Genomic DNA, 21,326 nt, shown 5'->3' with positions numbered 1-21,326 from the left:
CTTAAAAGGGGCAAAAGTGTTTGTGTGATTAATTGCTTGGGAGACACGAGTGTCTGTCAGGTCAGGGTTTTTGTCTCTCCAATATTGTGCAAATGTAATAGATGATTGGTATCTAGCTGTAGAGACTAGTTTGTAAGTGATTGAAAGCATCTTCTTTTTGATTTTTAGACATCTCAGGAATGAAGTGGCCAAGTTTATTTCTTCTTGTAACTTATTTGGGAAGCATCCTAAGGTAGAAATGAATTCTTTGATTTGTTTCAAGATTATTGTGTATTTGCTATTAAAGTTAAGTTTTATTCTGATATCATTAAGGGAGGTGTCCTTAAGCTGAAAATAAATCCCATACAGTTAAGGTTTTAATTTGAAGGAATTGATCTAGGTTTAGCATTTTGTTGCCCAATTTTAGATTCGGGTTTAGGTGAATGGGCTGCAAGAGAATGAACATGTTTAACAAACCTAATGAGGTGAAGAGTTTTTGAAATATATTAATCTTATGCTTAATTAGGTTGTGTAATTTAATGTATTTTAATAAAGACTTATTTATGAAGGGTAATGCTTTGGAGTTTATTTTATAACTTTTCACATGAGCCTGCTAGAGACCAATCCATTGAGGAAAGTGAGTTATTTTGTTTGAATTATGGTCTGTAATTAATATGATTCTACTGGCACATATTATGTCGCAATGCAATCTAAAGTTGGATATCCCCAGTCCTCCCTTGTTTTTTGGCAGCATTAATCTTTATAAGGAGATTCTAGGATTTTTAGGGAACCATATACATTTAGTTAAGGTTCTGTTCATTTTTTTGAAAAAGTTTAATGGGATGATATTGTCTGTTGAATTAAACTAGAACAGTGTTCTGGGTAGAACATCTATTTTTAATATTGCTATTTTCGGCAAGAAGGGGAAATTCAAGTTTTTCCATCTGGTTAAATCATTTTTTATGGACAACCATATTCTAAAGAGGTTATTTTGTAGGGAGTTTTTATGATTATGGTCAAATACTATCCCTAGATATTTAAGAGTATAATTCAGCTTTATTTGTGATATGGAAAACAAAGCTTCTTTATGACTGTTTTGGTTAATTGGAAAAATAAGAGATTTTGAGGGTTTAATTTTATAGTTGGAAGTTTTCAAGAAGATTTCAATTGTATTTTGGACTTTAGTAAGATCAGTGTTGGGAAGCTGGAAATATATAATGAGGTCATCTGAAAATGCTGAAAAGGCAAGATTATTCCCCAAAATGTTGGGCATACGATGAAAGGTTTTTTTGCATTAAGTATAAGAATAGGGATTCAATATATATTTTTAAGAGGTATGGTTAGAGGGGACAACCATTAGTGCCATTATTTAGTTTTATTTTTGATGACTGTAGCTTATTGATTACTAGCGTAGTATATGAAGAGTTATATAAGATTTTAATTATATTTATGAAACTGTCTGGAAAGCTGAATTGTTGTAGAGTTAAGAATAAAAATTCATGGTTTACTCTATCAAAAGCCTTTGCGGTGTCTAATGCCATAAGGTATAGGAGAAGTTTGTGTTTTGCAGTAAATTGTATAGTCGCTTCTAGGGTAAGTGTATTGTCCCAAGTTTGTCTTCGCTTCATGAATCCTGATTGCTGTGGGGATATAACTGAATGGATGACTTGTTTAATTCTATTGGCTAGAGTCATAGAATTTTGGCATCTGCATTAATAAGTGAAATAGGTCTATAATTTGATGGATTAGATTTGTCAGTATTGTATTTATGAATAAAGATGCTTTCGGAGTTGTTAAGATATAAATCAGCAAAGCCATGCTTACAAATATGATCAAAGACTTTAAGAAGGATAGGGACAAGTTTCAAGGTAAACATTTTATAAAAATTTGAAGTAAACCCATCAAGACCTGGTGCTTTGTTACTTTTGAGACTCTTTATTGCATCCATAATTTCTTCAGTTTTAGAGGGGATTCTAGATTTTCAGACTGTTACTTTCCAATTTTTGGGAATGTAATAACATTAAAGAAGGAGTTATGAAACTGTGGATCTATTTTCTTTTGTGGTCCATATAGTCTATCATATATATTTTCAAAGATACATACTATATCTTGATTATTTGTGATTATTTCAGTATTATGTTTAATTTGTGAAATCGTAGGTGGGTCTTGTTGAGCTTTTGTGAGACTAGCTAATAACCTAGTGGGCTGTTGAGTCTCTTCGGAGTAGTTGGCTAGGAGTTTCATTTCTCTGAATGAGAGGTTTCGAGCAGACAAATGATGTAAGTCTTTCTGTTAGCTGATGAGTTGGGCTTCAAGTTCAGGGCGGAAATTTTCTTGGAGAGATTTTTCACTTTCTTGGATTTTCTGTTTAATTTTGGTCTCTTTCTCTCTAGCAAGTTTTTTAAAATACAAGGCCTTTTGGATCATCAGTCCCCAGATTTTAAATTTTGTGTCTGCCCACAGAATGTCCAGAGTGATGTCTGAGGTTAATAAGTCGGTATTAAGATCAACCAGTATAGTATTGATTTCATTAACTACTTCTTCCTTTTCAAGAGGATTTGGGTTTAGGGACCAGGAGTGGTAGGTGTTTTGTTTAGGAGCATTGTTTAAGAGGAACAGCTTTAGAGTTATTTTGGAATGATCTGATAGAAATCTTGGACTGTTTGTATAAATAGTTTTTTCATTTAAGAGGGATTCTGAGATCAGAAAGAAGTCAATCCTTGACCATGACTTATAGCATGATGAGTAAAATGTAAATCTGTCAGCATTACTGAACTGGTTGTTTGAGAGAGCAGGGACAACTAAGATGAATTCTAGGGTTAGTTCATGTAAGGTGATTAAAGCTTACTTATTTTGTTTGTTATTTTTGTTAGATCTATCATTTAGGGGGTCACTAACCATGTTCCAATTACCCCCTACTATATAATCATGGTCTGAGAATTTTGACAATAACTTGTAGATCTGAACAATAAAGTCTTGTTGGTTTACGCAGGGGCATATATATTTAGAAAAAGTGTGGGTTTATAGGTTATGGGATTAATGCAGCTAAAATACCAATAGTATCTGCACCATAGTCTACACCTCCCTCCTTAAATAATTTTTTAATCACAATAGCTACTCCCTTTGAGTTGGTTTTACTACCCGAGGCAATACCTTGGGTTAACTAGGGTCTCACCCTGTCTTTGTTCCAATCATCATTTAACAGGTGTGTCCTTTGGAGAAATATAATGTTTGCCTGGGACAATCTGTTGCGGTTAATCTAATGGCTAAGCTTGTGAGGGACCTACTGACAGTACTCCAGTAACCTGTTCTGTATGTATGAGCCGGTGGTACTACACAACACTGAGGTGACATGTCTGAAGGCTACTTGTCTGTGACAAGGGGTATGTATGCAAGGTCACACTATCTGACAACAGTGTCCCTCACACACTGTTGCATGCATACACACCTGGTAAATGTACATATAGAGCTGTACCTTGGCTATGAAATGGTCAGTGTATTTCCACTCTGCCATACTCCATGCTGGTAATGTCTTCATGGCAACAGCCTGCAGACCCACAGACACCTGGAACACAAACAGAATACAGCATGTCAGACTACATTCAGTCAGTGGTACTAACAGTAAAAAAGCATCATGGCTAATAAGATACATACACCTGTATGTGTACCCATAACAAGTGCAAGCAGATAGCACCTTGCACAGTATTACATAGCTACACTGTACTATATTCACCCTGTGCATCAGACCCATATTAGCATGTCCCTGCATCATGTGGATGACAGGGATGTGGCACAGGTATCATCATATACACAGGGTGTGGTGTGGGTTTGCCAGAGGCCTAGGCTGGGCCATACAGTTGACATCATGTGTGTGTTTTTGGATGGGTATCCTAAAGGGGCTGTGCAGAAGTGCTGTGTGTGTCTGGAGGTGACCTGCCTGTGATACAGATGTGTGTGTGTATGCATGCACACAGTCACACCATGGGGCTGCCCTACACAGAGGTATGTTGGATAGTTATTCACCATACATGGCAATGTGTCCAGTTCACAGTCTCTGGCCATGGACATGGGAACTGGTCCTAGCAGGGGTCTCACTGGCACCATCAGGCCCAAGGCCAGATGCAGTACTGCTTCCTGATGGTGACTGTTGTCTGTTGGATCCATGTCGCTGATGAGACCATCCAGGACCATGTGTCCATGGCCTTCTCCGTTGTGACATGGACAGCAACCCCCCTTCAGTAGTACAGGTATCACTGCCACTATGGCAGTGTGAAGGTGCATGGCCCCGTAGACTCTCAGCTGATGTCAGTGCTGACCTATATCCACGTGGCCAATGCCCATCTCCTACCACACGCTCTAGCACAGACATGCCACGGTTGAGGATTGCCAAGGTCTCACCCCACCATCTATACATGACCTTAATATTTTGGCATGTGGCCTCAACAAGGTCATGTATGTTTCCATGTAAATCAGGAATAGTTGCATCCAACACCCTATTTGTCTGGTGTTGCATTCACTACGTGCCTGTGCATTCATGACAGCTGGAAACATGCATCTGGTGATACCTGCTGTGGCTCTTGCAACAGCAGCTTGATGAGTGGCAGTCCTCTTAAAAGCACCCCTGTCCATCCGCCTGTGTGTGGGACCTTGCCTGCACTCTGGCTATGGTCAGTGTCTACACTCACACCTGCCATAGTCATCACAGTAGCCTGTTCCTTGCTACCACCTGCCAACTGTCCATCATCTGTGGCTGCAGGGGACAGGGCATGTGTGTGCATTGTGACTATATGCGGGGACATTGTGGATGACTGTGGGATGCCAACTGATTGCACAGATTCAGCCCCTGACAGCCCCACCTGTGCCTGATTATGACCATCATCATTGTCAGAGTCTGCAGAGACACTGACATCAGATTCTGAGAGAGAGGGACCATGACCACCATGACTACCTTTGGGGGGAAGATGACATATATAAATTAATACCTGCAATATAACGTTTGCTGCTACATACACACACACACCCACCCACACAGACACACACACTCACACACACACACACACACACACACACACACACACACACACACACACACACACACACACACACACACACACACACACACACACACACACACACACACACAAGTGAGGTGGCAGACAGACATTACACAGACCTCACAATAGCCAACTGATGACATTCACAACACAGTCAGATCACTACATACATACTCTGGACAGGCCCTCAACATCATGCAGTACAGCCCTTTCCACTTAATGTTACTACTTATATACATATACACCTCTGTGCTATGTGAATAGTGTTAGCAGGTGATGGGCCTTTAAGTATCACACACTGCACCCATGTACACATAATTGCTGTTCACCTGTATAGCACACTGGCAACCCCTACGGAACATAGCTTTCAACTGTGCAGAGTGCCACTGAATGTCTAGATGTGTGGTTCATATTTCTGGTCTGTTCATCATAAATCCTGTGTTTGACACATTACTGAGATGATATGAGGACTGGTGTCACTAATTAATGACATATGTTGAGTTTCACACTTCAAAACCTGCAGTACATGTATGTTACAACAAAACTGGTTACACTAACAACTTTCTAAGCTTACAATGGCTATTATAAGTGTAGACACCCCTGTTAATATGCCAGGTGTGTCTGCTATATAACATGAGACCACAGAAATCATGTGATAATATTTCCCACCTTTAATGTGACCTATAACCTGTGCAAGCCAATTGAAGAACAAACACATCGGTTTGGGGTAACAAGTAGAAGTTGAAATACGTACAATAGCCTGGTTGCATGACTGTGCACACCCTTAAACTAATGCTTTGTTAAAGCACCTTTTGATTTCATAACAGCAGTCAGTCCTCTTGGGAAGGTGTGTATCAGCATGGCACATCTTAGTGTAGCAATATTTGTACACTCTCCCTTTCAGAAGCCTCCCAACTCTGTCAGATTGCGAAGACATCTCTTCTGCCCAGGTCTATTTAAGGCACCCCACAGATTTTCTTTTGGATGTAGGTATGGACTGTGGCTGGGCCATTCCAAAATGCTGATTGTCTTCTGGTGAAGACATTCTTTTTTGGATTTTGATGTATGGTTTGGGTCATTGTCGTATGAAAAGGTGTAATTCCTCCCAATCCACAGCTTTCTAGCAGACACATGAAGATTTCGGGCCTAAAGGGACTGGTTTTTGGAACTGTTACTGATCCCCTCCACCTTGGCTAAAGGCCCACTTCCAGCTTATGAACAGCAACCCCAAAGCAGGACACTCCCATCGCCATGCTTAACCATGGGGATGGTGTTCTTTTGTTGATGCAGAGTGTTGTTATTGTGCCAAACAAACCTTTTAATATTGTGGCCAAAAAGTGCAACCTTGTTCTCATTACACCATAGCATATTTCCCCACATGCTTTTGGGAGACCTGAAATATTTTTCTTGAGAAATTTGCCAGACCTAGATATTGTTCTGTGTGAGAAAAGGCTTCCATCTTCCAACCCTACCCCATAGGCCAGACATGTAAAGAATACAGGAGATTGTTGTCACATGTAGTACAGAACCGGTACTTGCCAGAGTTTTCTGCAACTTCTGTAGTGCTGCTGTAGGTCTCCTGGCAGTCTCCCTGACCAGTTTGGGTATTGTCTATTTCACACATGTGGAGGGATGTCCAGTTCTTTGCAATGTCACTGTTGTCCCATATTTTCACCACCATTTAATGACTGTCTTCACTGTGTTCCATGGTATATGCAATGCTGTGGAAATGTGTGTGCACCTTTCTCTGGGCTGATACCTTTCACAAATGAGATCCATTTGCTGCTTTGTAAGGTGTATGTGAACTATGGCTGTTGCTGTAGCAGGCAGCTGAGTAAATGTTAGGATAATCCTGGTAGGACAGTGGATCATTATTTGCTGTTAATGAAAGAGTCTCTGTAATTGATGGCAGGTGTGTACCCAAGAATATGTAATGCTGTAATTATATCAAGAGCTGCTTCAACACAGTGTTAGCTTCAGCCTGTGCACATGTATGCATCTAGCTTCTTGTACATTTTTATGTGTCATAATTGCTCCCCTAACAGATTTGTTTGTTTTACAATTGAATTGTACAGGTTATATGTTACATGAAAGGTTGGAAAGGTTCAGAAATGTTTTATTGTGCTCTCATTTTTGCATATCACAAATACCTGGCATTCTAACAGGTGTGTGTACACCATTTATATGCACTGTATAACACTAATTTATAAAACATGTCCCTAGTGGGCCTTTGTCCCCCCCCCCCCATTTTGTCAGTCTTTGTCCAGATTTCTTGCAATGACAGGTTATGAGGTATGCTACAGATATATGACATCTCCTGCAAATAGGCCCCTGTGATGACCGCTGTGATGCAATGCAGTTAACCCCACCACAAGTGAACATGCAGATATTGCAAAATGGCTGAGAGTAACAGTTGTGTGCATGTTCACATGCATGACCGTAACATGCCTGGGGCGCTTCTAAGTCACAACAGGAAAATCCCATATTCACAGGCTTCAGGCTGCTGTCCCACTTCCAGACCAGAGGTACCTATGTAGTTGTGGGGGAGAGGTATTTGTCAGCAGACTCACATTTGGCAGTGGTACAAGATGAATGCTGCTTTTCTGCACAGGTATAGTACAAGCTCTGATAGTGCACAATTTGCTGTCCTTCACCATAGATGTGCACTTGTGTGCATTACTAAACTCCACCCACAAGTGCAGTTTGAACTGAAATCTGCATCTAGATACTGTATAGAAGACAGTATGACTGCTACATGATTAAATTGATGTGCACTGTGGCCTTACCTGGACGCTCCTCACCTGTTGCCTGGGTGCCACCCACCTCCACGGCTTGTTTTTCTTGTGTTGGCTGTTGTGTGGGGGCTGCCACAAGGTTGGTAAGGAGCTCCTCTGCTGCTGTAAGTGGGGCCTGTGTGGCTGGACCCCCACCTGTAGCAGTACGGCCTCTGGCCATGGCAGCAGCCCTTTGCCAGGCACAGCATATCAGGTCAGTTGCCCGATGCCTGACCTGATCGCATGTGTGGCCATGGTGGCCCAAGGTGTTAACTCTGTGGACAGGGTCTTCCCACAGGGCAGTCTGCTCCTGCAGATTTTGTCAGCTATGGCTGAACAGCACTGCATGGTGCTGGATTATGGCATCAGTGATGGCTGCATTCTCATCTGCAGTATATGCTGGCCGATGCTGCATACCACCTGGAAGACATAAACAGGGAAACACATCACATGACCTCAGACATTGCCCAGTGTTATTTACAGAGCCAACACATCAATATTGCCTGTCATTAGCCACCACGTATAACCACATCATACCCCTGTCATCTATCAACACAGTATGAACCTGCATTGCACTCCTGGTCCTGATGTGTCATGTTCCCCCCATGAGGGCCAGTACATTGCATAAACCATCAGTCATCATTCACATTTGTGTAGAGGGATGACAGTGGCCATCTTTCTTGCAGATGGGATGTCAATGGTGCTCAGGCTTTGCTTGCATACAGCATGTAATGGAGCTGGAAGCATATGCCTGAGTTCATGTAGGATGCAGACAGGAATGTTATCAGGTCCCATAGAGACTTGTTTTTGTTGACATTGATTAGGCAGTATGCACCTGCTCCCTGATGATGAGGGGAGGGGTGTGGGTGCTGTGCATATCCATCTATACTGATGGTGAGCCGGGGGGGTGATGTTTCCTTAAACCTGCCTGCAGCAGGTTGGCTATAGCTATGGTGTTTGTGTATGTGGTGTGATTGACCACCATTAAAGGGTGGTTTGGGTTGTTGCCTCTGAGATTGCAGACATATGTGAAGATGGCCTTGTGATTGCCCTTGGTGGATGTGTCCAATGTGTACTCATAGTTAGCCTTACAGTAATCTAACTGTGACCTTATATGCTTGTTTGGACAAAGGTCGACTTGCTGCCAAGTTGGTGCCTGCTCCTACTTTGCCCTATACAGCCAATATAGCAACAAATTATGTGGTATATGTATTGCTGCTGTCCAGCAAAGGGGATTACTCTACCTTGGTGGAGGCAGGTTTTACAAGTAAGGTATTGCTGAGTCCACATAGCTATGTAGGTTGTCATATAGCTGTCTGTAGTAGGCATAGACACAAGGTCATAACACAGTTGGACACCTCTCCAATTGCAACCTGATGATCATACTTATTCTAGTACTCCTGTCTGTGTCAGGGCACTGCAACAACCCGTAGCTGTAGAAATCTAACTCTGTTGGGTGCACAGAAATTAAGATTACACACATGTAAGACATGTACAGCTTATTTACCTGACATTTTGCATCCCATGTCTGTTGTTATGAGGCAGCCAGGTACACATACTCATACATACATGTGCACAGGTAATACCTGATATACATGTCTGTTGTATGTCAGTATGGCACACTGTATTTACACTTTTGCTGCTCAGTCATTCCTCTCAACCTGTTAGTGCAGGACATCTGGAGGATGCCACACATACATGGGGGTGGAGGTGATGGGCCAAAATTAGTGACACTTTCTTAATATTGCTGTAAAACACAAGTCATTTGATATCACAGCAACCTTTGCATTCACAGACATACCCTGGAGGATGTCTGACACTCTCATGGCATGAAGAGAGGAGAAAGGCTATGAGTGTGGTAGTGAGGGTAAGAACTTTTAATGTTGGCAGTATGACTGGTATGGGGACAGAGCTAGTGGATATGATGGACAGAAGGAAGGTTGATATATTGGGTGTGCTAGAGACCAGATGGAAGGGAAGCAAGGTTAGGTGCATTGAAAGTGGGTCCAAATTGTTCTATCGTGGTGTGGATGGGAGGAGAAATGGTGTAGGGGTTATCCTGAAGGAACAGTATGCCAACAGTGTTTTTGGAGGTGAAAAGAGTGTCAGATAGAGTGATGTTTAAGAAGGTGGAAATTGATGGTGTAATGATGAAATTTGTTGGTGCATATGCTCCACACGTTGGGTGTGCAATAGATGAGACAGAAAAAGTTTGGAGTGAGTTGGATAAAGTGGTGATGACTGCACCCAAGGGTGAGAGAGTGGTGATTGGAGCAGATTTCAATGGGCATGGTGGTGAATGGAACAGAGGGTATGCAGAAGTGATGGTTAGGTATGGTGTTAAGCAAAGGAATGCAGAAGGTGATATGGTAGTGAATTTTGCAAAAAGGATGGATGTGGCTGTGGTGAATATGCATTTTAAGAAGACAGAGGAGCATATGGTGACATACAAGAGTGGAGGAAGATGGACACAGGTGGATTATATTCTATGCAGGAGGGCCAGTTTGAAGGAGATTGGAGACTGTAAAGTGGTGATAGGGGAAAGTGTATCTAGGCAGCAAAGAATGTTGGTCTGTGGGATGACGTTGGTGATCAAGAAGAGGAGGAGGAGTGTAAGGGCAGCACCAAGGATCAAATGGTGGTAACTGTAAAAGGGTGATTGTGAAGTTAAGTTTAGGAAAGAGTTAAGACAGGCACTGGGTGACAGTGAAGAGTTACTGAATATCTCGGTAACTACAGCAGAGCTAGTAAGGGCGATGACTAGAAAGGTGCTTGGTGTGACACCTGGAAAGAGGAAGGAGGACAAGGAGACCTGGTGGTGAAATGAGAAAGTACAGGAGAGTATACAGAGAAAGAGGTTGGTGAAGAAGAAGTGGGAGTGTCAGAGAGATGAAGAAAGCAGACAGGAGTATAAGGAGATGAGCTGCGTGGCAAAGAGAGAGGTGGCAAAGGCTGAGACTGAGGCATATGAAAAGTTGTATGAAACATTGGACACTAAGGATGGAGGAAAGGACCTGTACCAATTGGCTAGACAGAGGGACCAAGCTAGGAAAGATGTGCAGCAGAGAAGGGTGATAAAGGATAATGAGGGAAATGTACTCACAAGCTAGGAGAGTGTGTTGAGCAGATGGAAAGAATACTTTGAGGGGCTGATGAATGAAGAGAATGAGAGAGAGAAGGTTGGATGATGTTGGCATGGTGAATCAGGAAGTGCAACGGATTAGCAAGGAGGAAGTAAAGATAGCTATAAAGAGGATAAAGACTGGAAAGGCTGTTGGTTCACATGAAATACCTGTGGAAGCATGGAGGTGTTTAGGAGAAATGGAAGTGGAGTTTTTAACCAGATTGTTTAATGAAATCTTGGAAAGTGAGAGGATGCGTGAGGAGTGGAAAAAAGAATAAGGGTGATGTTCAGAACTGTAGTAACTACAACGGGATAACATTAATCAGTCACAGCATGAAGTTATGGGAAAGTGTAGTGGAAGCTAGGTTAAGAAGGGAGGTGATGATTAGTGATCAGCAGTATGGTTTCATGCCAGGAAAGAGCACTACAGATGCAATGTTTGCTCTGATAGTGTTGATGAAGTATAGAGAAGGTCAGTAGGAGTTGCATTGTGTCTTTGTGGACTTACAGACAGCATATCACAGTGTGCCTAGAGAGGAGTTGTGGTATTGTATGAGGAAGACAGTAGTGCCAGGGAAATATGTAAGAGTGCTACAGGATATGTACAAGGGTAGTGTGACAGCTGTGAGTTCTGCAGTGGGAATGAAGGATGCATTTAAGGTGGAGGTGGGATTACATCAGGGATCAGCTTTGAGCCCTGTCTTATATGCAGTGGTGATGGACAGGTTGACAGGCAAGATCAGACAGGAGTCCCTGTTGACTGCAATGTTTGCAGATGACATTGTGATCTGTAGTGAGAGTAGGGAACAGGTTGAGGAGATCCTGGAGAGTTGGAGATATGCTTTAGAGAGGGAGGAATGAAGGTTAGCAGGACTAAGACAGAATATATGGGTGTGAATGGGAGGGAGGATAGAGGAATGGTGAGGATGTAGGGAGTAGAGTTTGCAAAGGTGGATGAGTTTAAATACTTGAGATCAACAGTTCAGAGTAATGACGAGTGTGGGATACAGGTGTAGAAGAGAGTACAGGCAGGATGGAAAGGGTGGAGAAGAGTGTCAGAAGTGATTTGTGACAGATGAGTATCATTAAGAGTCAAAGGGAAGGTCTACAAGAGGGTGGTGAGATCAGCTATGTTATATGGGTTTGAGACAGTGGCACTGATAAAAAGGCAGGCATCAGAGCTGGACATGGCAGAGTTAAAGATGTGAAGATTGCAGTGAGTGTGACGAGGGTGGACAGGATTAGGAATATGCATATTAGAGGATCAGCCCAGGTTGGACGGTTTGAGGACAAAGCCAGAGAGGCAAGATTATGTTGGTTTGGACATGTGCTGAGGAGGGATGCTGAGTATATTGGGAAAAAGATGTTAAAGATGAAGCTGCCAGGTAAGAGGGAAAGAGGAAGGCCTAAGATAAGGTTTCCGGAAGTAGTGAGAGAGGACATACAGGTGGGTGGTGTGACAGAGCAAGATACAGAGGACAGGAAGAAATGGAGACAGATGATCAGCTGTGGCGACCCCTAATGGGAACAGCCAAAAGAAAGAGAAGGAGATGTTGTAATGTCTGTCTTCACAGATTTGCCAATGATTTGCTAGACATAACACAACTCCATGAGTAGCTATAAATATGAGGCACACATATGGTCAGTGTGCATAACACTGGACAGTTGAATGGTATGAGCTCAGTATATCACATGCAGTTCAGCACACATGTCTGCAATAGTAGTTTACTATGCAAATACCCTGTATAGATTTCTCACATTCTGTGACAAACATGTATATCACAGTTGTATTCACAAGTAATATATGGATATTTACGACATTCCAGTAGCTGGCCTAGCATTGTCACAGTCAGTATTGTTCAACACACACTCCAGTAGTAGTTGTTATATGTGAGCCATCCTTTCCTGGGGTGACTCAGGGGCCTGAGCTGTGATGTATATCACTGTAGACAGACCCGGATGCTATGTCCATAGGTTCTGATCAGCAATATGTCAGTACAGCAAGTCTTGTTGAGACGTATTTGTTGAACTTCCTATTTTCCATTATGACATAGCCCCTACTGCATTCCATTATATGCTTGTTTGCCATACCTTTTTTTTTCAAGTATAGTTGGTTTGATTCTGATTTGTGCTGGTTTGTACATGTATTTGTTTGTCCATCTATCTGTCTCTCTCTCTCTCGGCAAGATGTAGGGTATACATCTGTTTTCCATAGGCAGCAGCTTGACTTTTGTAGGTAATGCTCATGAGCAGCTGATGGTCACTTGCTAAATGCATGAAGAACAGCTGTGCTGTTATTCCTATAGCCAATGGCATGGCAACATATTCCTATAATTGAGTACTTCATGTGGGTGTTGCCCCTTTACCTTGCCTGTGAGGAGGACTTCATGGAGGTGTGTGAACAACAGCATCACAGAAGGTAGTTGGAAATACCTCTTACAATGAAAACTGTGGAGACACCCCAACAAAATGGGGGAGAATGTTCCAGACATAGGGAAAGAATGTAAGTATTGCTGTTATACAGTTGGATTAATGCTAGTTTAACAAGGTTTGTGTGGACATGGCTTCTCTGGGTGATTTTAAGTCTAACAGTGTTATGTGGTTAACATAACTCTCAACTGTAGGGCTATCTGCAGAATGGCCAGAGTTAGGACTATCATGTCTGGTGTGTTCCTCAGACATTTTTTGTCTTTATCAAACCAGTAGCATACTCTGAGGGATTGCAGTCAGTAAATGGTAACATCCATTTGTGTTTATGACGTCATACCCTCAGAAAAGATATGTTGCAACAAACCCTGTTTCACCAGCAACTTTCTCAGTTTATAACAGCAATATTTCAAATATGCCCCTATTTTTGGGCCTCTGTCCTCCAAGTATGTCAGGCTTTGTCCAGATGTCATGCAGTAAGAGGGTGATAGGTATGGTATATCATTATTTAGTGACTTCATTCCTGATATCATCCCAGCGATGTATCAGAATGCCAGACATGTTATGTGAAAGCGGTCTTATATATGAGGACAATGCCTGGACATTCTGTGGGACTCTGTACAGTTGAGAGGTCTGTGTATTTCTGGCAATTGGTAACAGACTGTCAGGACTGTGTAGCAGTGTAGTGTGTAAATGTTATTTGGCCTGTGTAGGGGGGGTAGATGTAAGTGTTATGGCTCCTTCTCTATCTGATTGTGCATGCTGCTCCAGTTTCTGGTGGTCTATCGGCTGTATATGTTGTCTGCTGTCCTCATTTATACCTATGTTAATAGTATAATTTTTTTCTCTGTATGTTAAATTACTCTTATCTTATTATGTTGGAGCTTTTCTCCCCGGGCCTCTACTGAAAAGGGACATGTATCCAGCTAGACCAGCCCGGTCAACAAATGTAAAATAAAATAAAAATAAAATAAAATAAATATGTTTGTAGGGGCAGACTGAGACATGTCCCATACCATGGTCAGGAGGCATACTACACTGTGAATTGGGCCAGTATATGTAGGGTTAAAGTGTGAGTGACAAACATGATGATGTTTTTGTTCACACAGTCCTTATATTCTACTGTTCATTTGGCTTACCTGTATGTCACTGTGACTGTGTTGAAATTGGTTGTGGGTATGCACTTTCACACTGGGGTCTGTTTTTCAGTGCTGTTACATCCCTTTAGTGCCTGATATATTTTCAAATACATGTGTAATTCCTCATTGCGGATTTGGGTTAGTGTTGTGTCAGTCTGACTGTAGTTTGGACGGTGCTTGATGACATGCTTAGCAGCTCAGTGTAGTTTCACTAATGAGATGTTATGGCCAGATATTTGTAGGATGTACTGTTGCCTGGTCCCCAGAAGTGTTGTGTATTTCTGACACCAAAGTAGGATGATGTGAGGATTTAAGTCACTAACTAGTGAGAAGTGATTCAGTGTTGGACTTATCCTATTTCAGTCAATATATGTTAGAACAGACAAGAGGGTGTTACTGCAGCAACTGTGTCAGCTTATCTACTCTAGTATTTCAGATATGTCCCTATTTTCATGGCTTTTCCCCCCCCACTTTGTCAGGCTTGGTCCAGATTCGTTGCACTAAGAGGTTCTGAGCATACTTCTCAACTGGCAGGATTGTTTCAGAATGTCCAGGTTTATCACTTATATTTCTGTTTTGTTCCACAGATTCATTATTTTTATTTCTCTGGTAAATCACTGTGATGTCCTGAGGATTTCTGTCAGTAAATGATGACATACATTTCGGTTTCAGAACTCACATCCTTCAGAACATGTATGCTGACACAAACATCCTGTTACACTAGCAACATTCTATATTTACAAGAGCAATATTTAAAATATGTCCCTAGTTTTGGCCCGTTGCCCCTCGATTTTGACAGCCTTTGGCCAGATTTCTTGCACTAAGAGGTTCTCAGATATGGCTCCACTACAAGTTATGATTATATATATATATATATATATATATATATATATATATATATATATATGTATGTGTGTGTGTATGTATATATGTATATATTTTATATGTATATATTACATATGTATATCTATCTATATATTATGTGTTTATTTGTCCATATATATGCATCTCCATACATATATACATGTGTATATGTACATATACAAAACCTGACTAATTCTACAGACTCTTTTCCCTACTGTTGAATGACTCTACTGCATGATATGTTTGAAACAACATCAGGCATCCCTACAGCTCAAATGGTGTAGTGGTACATTGCTCTGTCTATGGTGTACAGGGTCCTGGCTTAGAGACATGTCAGGTCTGATTATTTTCTTTATAGGCACAACAATGGCTCATGGAGACAGAGTGATTAAAGCAGTTTTAAGCAACTTTAAGCAGGTTTGCATGAGTTTGAGTGATGGTAAGTGATGCTAACACACAGTTAACCGTAGAGATGCTTAATCTGTGTTGGCATCACTTAGCATTGTGCAAACTCACTAACTCCTGCTTACACTCGTGCTAATTTCTTTAAAAGAAAAGAAAAAGGGGTGATAGGAGAGTGGTGAAAAAGGGGCATGCAGAGGGAAAAACAATGTGAAAGATAGCTAGGAATGTGCAGGATGGGTGTAGGGAAGGTCCATAGCTGTCCATTCCTTATACAGCAACAGGTGTGCATTTGAACAAAATTTGGAGGTGAGTTTGGACACTCAAACCCCAGAGAGAGGGGTAAGGACCACAGAAATGTGTTGTAAAGCCAATTGGACTGGATTACACGTTTCCAGTGGACATGTGTGTTCAAAATGAACAGCTATGTATAGGATAATTTTTTTTTGGGGACAGATACCCTTTTCTTTTTTTTTTTAGATGAGAGTGGGATGTTGGGGAATGATTGTAAGTACATCAGGGAGGTAGGTTGGGTAAGGAGACAGACAAGACAGATAAGATGCAGAAAGGGGTGGTATATGACACATGAGGGGGGTTAATTTGACAGGGAGTGTGGTTGGGAATCCAAAGCCCATGGGCTCCCATATGGTTACAATGGGACTGAGATCCCCACCCATGGGCAGTCACCACTGCACCCTCATGTCCCCAAAGGTGACTGTGCTGGGGGCTGGACAAGAGGGGCAGCCTGCCCCTGGAGGTGCACAGGCAGCCCTCAGTCTGGTGCAGCTGCTCTCCAAACTCAGATTGAAATGTACTATGCACCAAACCCTGGACCTGACTGTGGGTGACAGCCTCCTGTCTGTGCCCACTCCTGGGGGACAGGTCCCATCCCCTGTGGTGGTTCCACTTGTAGGTGGTACAGGACTAGCAGACAAGGGAGATATGGGTTGGGTCCCAGTGCCACAGCCATATGAGGTGGGACAGGCAGATCCGCTGGGATCTGCCTTCCCAAATGCACTATGGTGTTGAGGTTTTACAAAATATGTTGGTTAGTCATGAACAACACATTTCAAGATTAGTTATAATAACAAGCATGGGTGTTCCAATTGACCCCATAAAACAGATTTGAAACATAGCAAACAGAACACATGCATAAATGGAATAACAGTATGCATTGTAACAGCATGCCAGTAACACTGACGGCAACAGGCCACCAACAAGGGTATTTGAACAAAGTGTGTTAACATGCAAGCAATCAAACATATTAACAATAATATAACACAACATACCCGTAGTATATGAGTAACAATTATTGATGCAGATGAGGGGTGGGGGGAGAGAGACAAAGTTCCATTAACAACTGTTTATGCTTCTATTTTCACAACAGTACCGCTCAATATTTTATGGTTTTGCCCTCACTTTACATCTACCTTTGTCCATAACTTCTGTAGTACAAACATACCTATTAACCTGTCAGCCTGGAATGGTATGAGGCAAACTGCAACAACTCTGGGTACATGACTAGAGGGGACTCGTACATGTCAGGGTTACCTATCTGGCACAGAAGGGGTACCCTAAACTGCTATGTGAGTGTGCTACTGGCATACTTCAACAGGTTTCCAATCTGTGCCCAGGATTATTTGCAGCAGTGAACACTAGCCATAACAGCATGACACTTGAGAGACATGTATCAAGAACATACCTCTCAACCTCTTAGAGCATGATGTCTGGACAAAACCATACATAAGAGTGGGACTAAGGCCCATAAATATGAACAATTTTTAGATATTGCTCTTACAAACTTAGAAAGTTGATAACATAACAGGTTTTGCATTTGCGTGGCTTTTCTGATGGATATGACATCTGACACTTGTATGTCTACCATTATTTTCTAACCTCAGTCTATGTTGATTTGCAACTGATTTGCCATGACACAACTACTTTATGTAAAACAGACCAGAAATCTGAGACAAATATATGGACATTCACTGAATATCTGTACAGTTGAGAGGTATGAGTTGAGAAGAGTGCATATTGTATGTACCTACCCTGCTGTCATTTGCAGGCATGTGGTGGGACAATTGAACAGTTGTACACAGTTTATTAGTATACCCTTCATACAGCTAGTGGCAACATTTACTTACCTGTAAAACCTGTGGGGAAAACATCTGTTAACACTACTTGACTGTTTTTACATGTACTCCTGATTCCTTCTGTGTAGATATGCACACATCTTAGTTCCACTCCCTGGATTTGAACAGTGGCTGGGTGTGCAATATTAACAACTCAGCTATTTCTCATCACACTGAGCTACTGGGGAACTGCTGTTTCTTTTTTCACTGGTTCCGCCTAATAGTCTATTGGTTAGACAGTTTGAACTTGTAATCCTGTGATGCATGCATGACGACAGATAGTTATTGTACTGTGCATTACTCCTTTGGATTACTACAATCAAAGCAAAGGTTAACACAAGGCAATGCTGCATGGAAAACATGTTGATACTTTACATATTACTATTCAGGGTTTAGAGCTTAGTGCAGCATATATTTCACATTTCATTTATATCTCGTTTTACAGCTACACCATCTACAGTTTCTCCTAACAGCTTGTTCACAGATGCACCTCAGTTAAAGTATGCTGTCACAGCCATATTTGCTGTGAAGAACCTGTATACATTCTATATATGTGTCTACAACAACATAAAAGAATAAACACAACAGTATTTTAAGGGTCTTTATTGTATTTCAATATTTGTCAGTCAAACCTTTTTATTTATTCAGTTCTTACAGTAACAGTATACCTACTAGTATTGTACTCCTTCTTAGCTATTTTAACAATATACTGCAAAATAAATTTGTACTCACCAGCCTGTCAGTGCAGTGTCAGCAGTCTGTCACCATGGGCTTCAACGTTCACAGCCTTCTCTGCTGCAGCTGTAGGGGGGAAAAACACACATTATGCATATCTGTCTATCATATTCTCAGGCTAGTATTTGCTACAAACTACTTGATAGTGATACTTACACACTACTGTAGCATTCTGGTCCCATCCATCTTGTAGGCACTGGTCCAAGAGTGCCACCTTCCTATGCTTTATGTTAGCATAGTGGTGTCATACCTGCTCACCAGTCCGGGGGATGCCAGTAGCACTGGTGAGGTCATGTACGAGACGGTCCCAGGCCTCTACTTTGTATCAGCAGCCCTGGTACTGGCCCTGCAGCAGTCTCTCCTCATGGTATTTTACTAGGAGTTCAGCCATGACCCTAGACTCCTGACTCCTCCAGCATTGTGCCCAAAAGTGCACTCCCTCTCCTATGCCAGCCATTGTATCTACACAGATGGACTGTAACAGCTTATGGCTGTATTCCCACGTGCACCATTTAAATACTGCAATATTCCCACCCTTTGCTGTTATTGGACCATTTTGAAAAGGTGAAGCTCTGCAAAGCAGTGTGCAAACCTGCTGAGCTGGTTTTAACACTGCTTAGAGGGTAATTTGTTGCACATTGTTATCTGCTTAGCTGAGCTACCTGCTGTTTAGCATTTGCATCTTAGCAATGGTTACACCTGCTAAGCATAGCTGAGTAGTGCTAACCATTGCTCACTTTTAATTTATTAAATATATCAGAATAGCGACTTCATTTATTAAGTGTATATGATTTACTTTACATGACATCCCTATATGTGCTTTCCTTACATTGGCAAGGGGTGTGACTATACTGTATGGGGCACTTGTGTATACATGGGTGGTTCCACATATTAAATGCACTCACACTTCCATTTTACACCAGCTACACTGTCCTGGTTGCCAAAAACTAGTTACTACATCATTTAAGTTTAAAAAAGTAATTTTAACACTGCTTTCCCATATAAAACAAACTTGCCTGTCTTAGTACTCAAACTGTGAATGCCTGCATGTAAAGCCAGGATTCCAACACTATCTCAGCTTGGGAATTTCAGCTATATATTTGTATTTCTCTCCTATAGGTTGTTTAAGCTATGGTAAGTGGAGGGCCATAATGCACACACCTGTTTAGCTATACTTAAACATTCCTTAGCCTAGAAATAAAAAATAATATATTTATTATATTATTATGTTATATAGTGAGTATTGTGGTGTTCTGACAAGTCATTGAGGGCTTCAGTCATGAAATAATGACATACATTTGGCTTTCAGGCTTCTATCTGTCAGAGATTCATGTTAATACATATCCTGATTTCTATTAACTTTCTAGGTTTTTGTGGGCAATATTTCAGTGGTGTTCCTATTTTTAGTTTTTTGTTGACCCATTATTTGTGCTGTTGCCCACATGGACTGCTGTCAAGGATTACTGACATACATGTGTCTTTCAGGCTTCTATCTTTCGGAAATTCATGCTAATGCATGACCTGTTTTCTATCAACTTTCTACGTTTGTGAGGGCAATTTGTAGGATGTGTCCCTTTTCATAGCTTTATCCCCCATTATTTGTGCCTCTGTATACATTTCCTGCTTTAGAAGGTTGCGGGGGTGTCATATGGCATTTTTACAATGCAGGGGGTGTGTCACAGAACCTGTCAAACACCCCCTGCATTGCTTTCCTGCTACCATATCTATTTCTGTGTCCACGAACACTGAAATTATCATTTATTTCATTCAGTGTCCACGGACACTAAAATATACTGGCATAATATTAGAAAAATTCTCTAATATTATGCTGGATCATGATTAGAAAGTGCTGTACAGCACTTTCTGAGTGCAGGGGGCATGTTCAATGTCCATGCACTACTTGAGCATGCCCCCTGCACTCATTCTGGTTCGTATCCATTTAGGTTAAACAGCAGCGTGGCTTCATGAATATGCAATGTGCGCTGCTGTGCTGTAAGGACACAAACCACTCCATGCAGGAATAACACTATTCCTGCATAGAGTTTATTGAATCCCAGGGTTAAACTTTGTTGGTGATATAAATAGGACCTGCTGGAGAGACAGGTATGCATCTCAGAGACTACCCCATTCTCTGGAATAGGCTTCCTATCCATATGAAGCAGAGTTCTTCCCTAACCCAGTTCAAGTGTAACTTGAACACCTAAATGAGAAACAGGAAATTCACCCTTGTTTGGCACCTAGGTCTCTAAATGAACACAGACAGCTTGTAAATGTTGCATCTCCCAAGCCCCTACTTGTAATCTTCCATCTCTCAAGGGTACTAGAACTTGTCAGAGATTTGGGATACATGGCTAGGCTTAAAATGGCCCCATGTTTATTAGACTAGTATGCATCTATGAATCTATGAACTTATGAACCTCTTTACAATATTTGTATTACTTTTTCTTACTTTTAAAAATCTGCAGTTTCCTAAGTCATTTGCTGCCTAACTGGAGTAATGGAAAGTTAATATGGCAGTGTTAAACTTATTCATGTAAGTTCAAGGTCATTTACACATTTTGTACCAAAATGATGCCATTTTATGTTTATTTCTATGAATTCCAGTAAAATGCCATTTATGCATGTACATATCTCTTGGCTGCTCATAAACATGGCCTCAGGTTTACTAGAACACACTGTGAAAGTGGTGGAGCACT

This window comes from Protopterus annectens, chromosome 3.part1, assembly GCF_019279795.1.
Source record: "Protopterus annectens isolate FY-2018-M chromosome 3.part1, PAN1.0, whole genome shotgun sequence".
Classification (NCBI taxonomy): domain Eukaryota; kingdom Metazoa; phylum Chordata; order Ceratodontiformes; family Protopteridae; genus Protopterus; species Protopterus annectens.
This window is presented reverse-complemented; position numbering follows the sequence as displayed.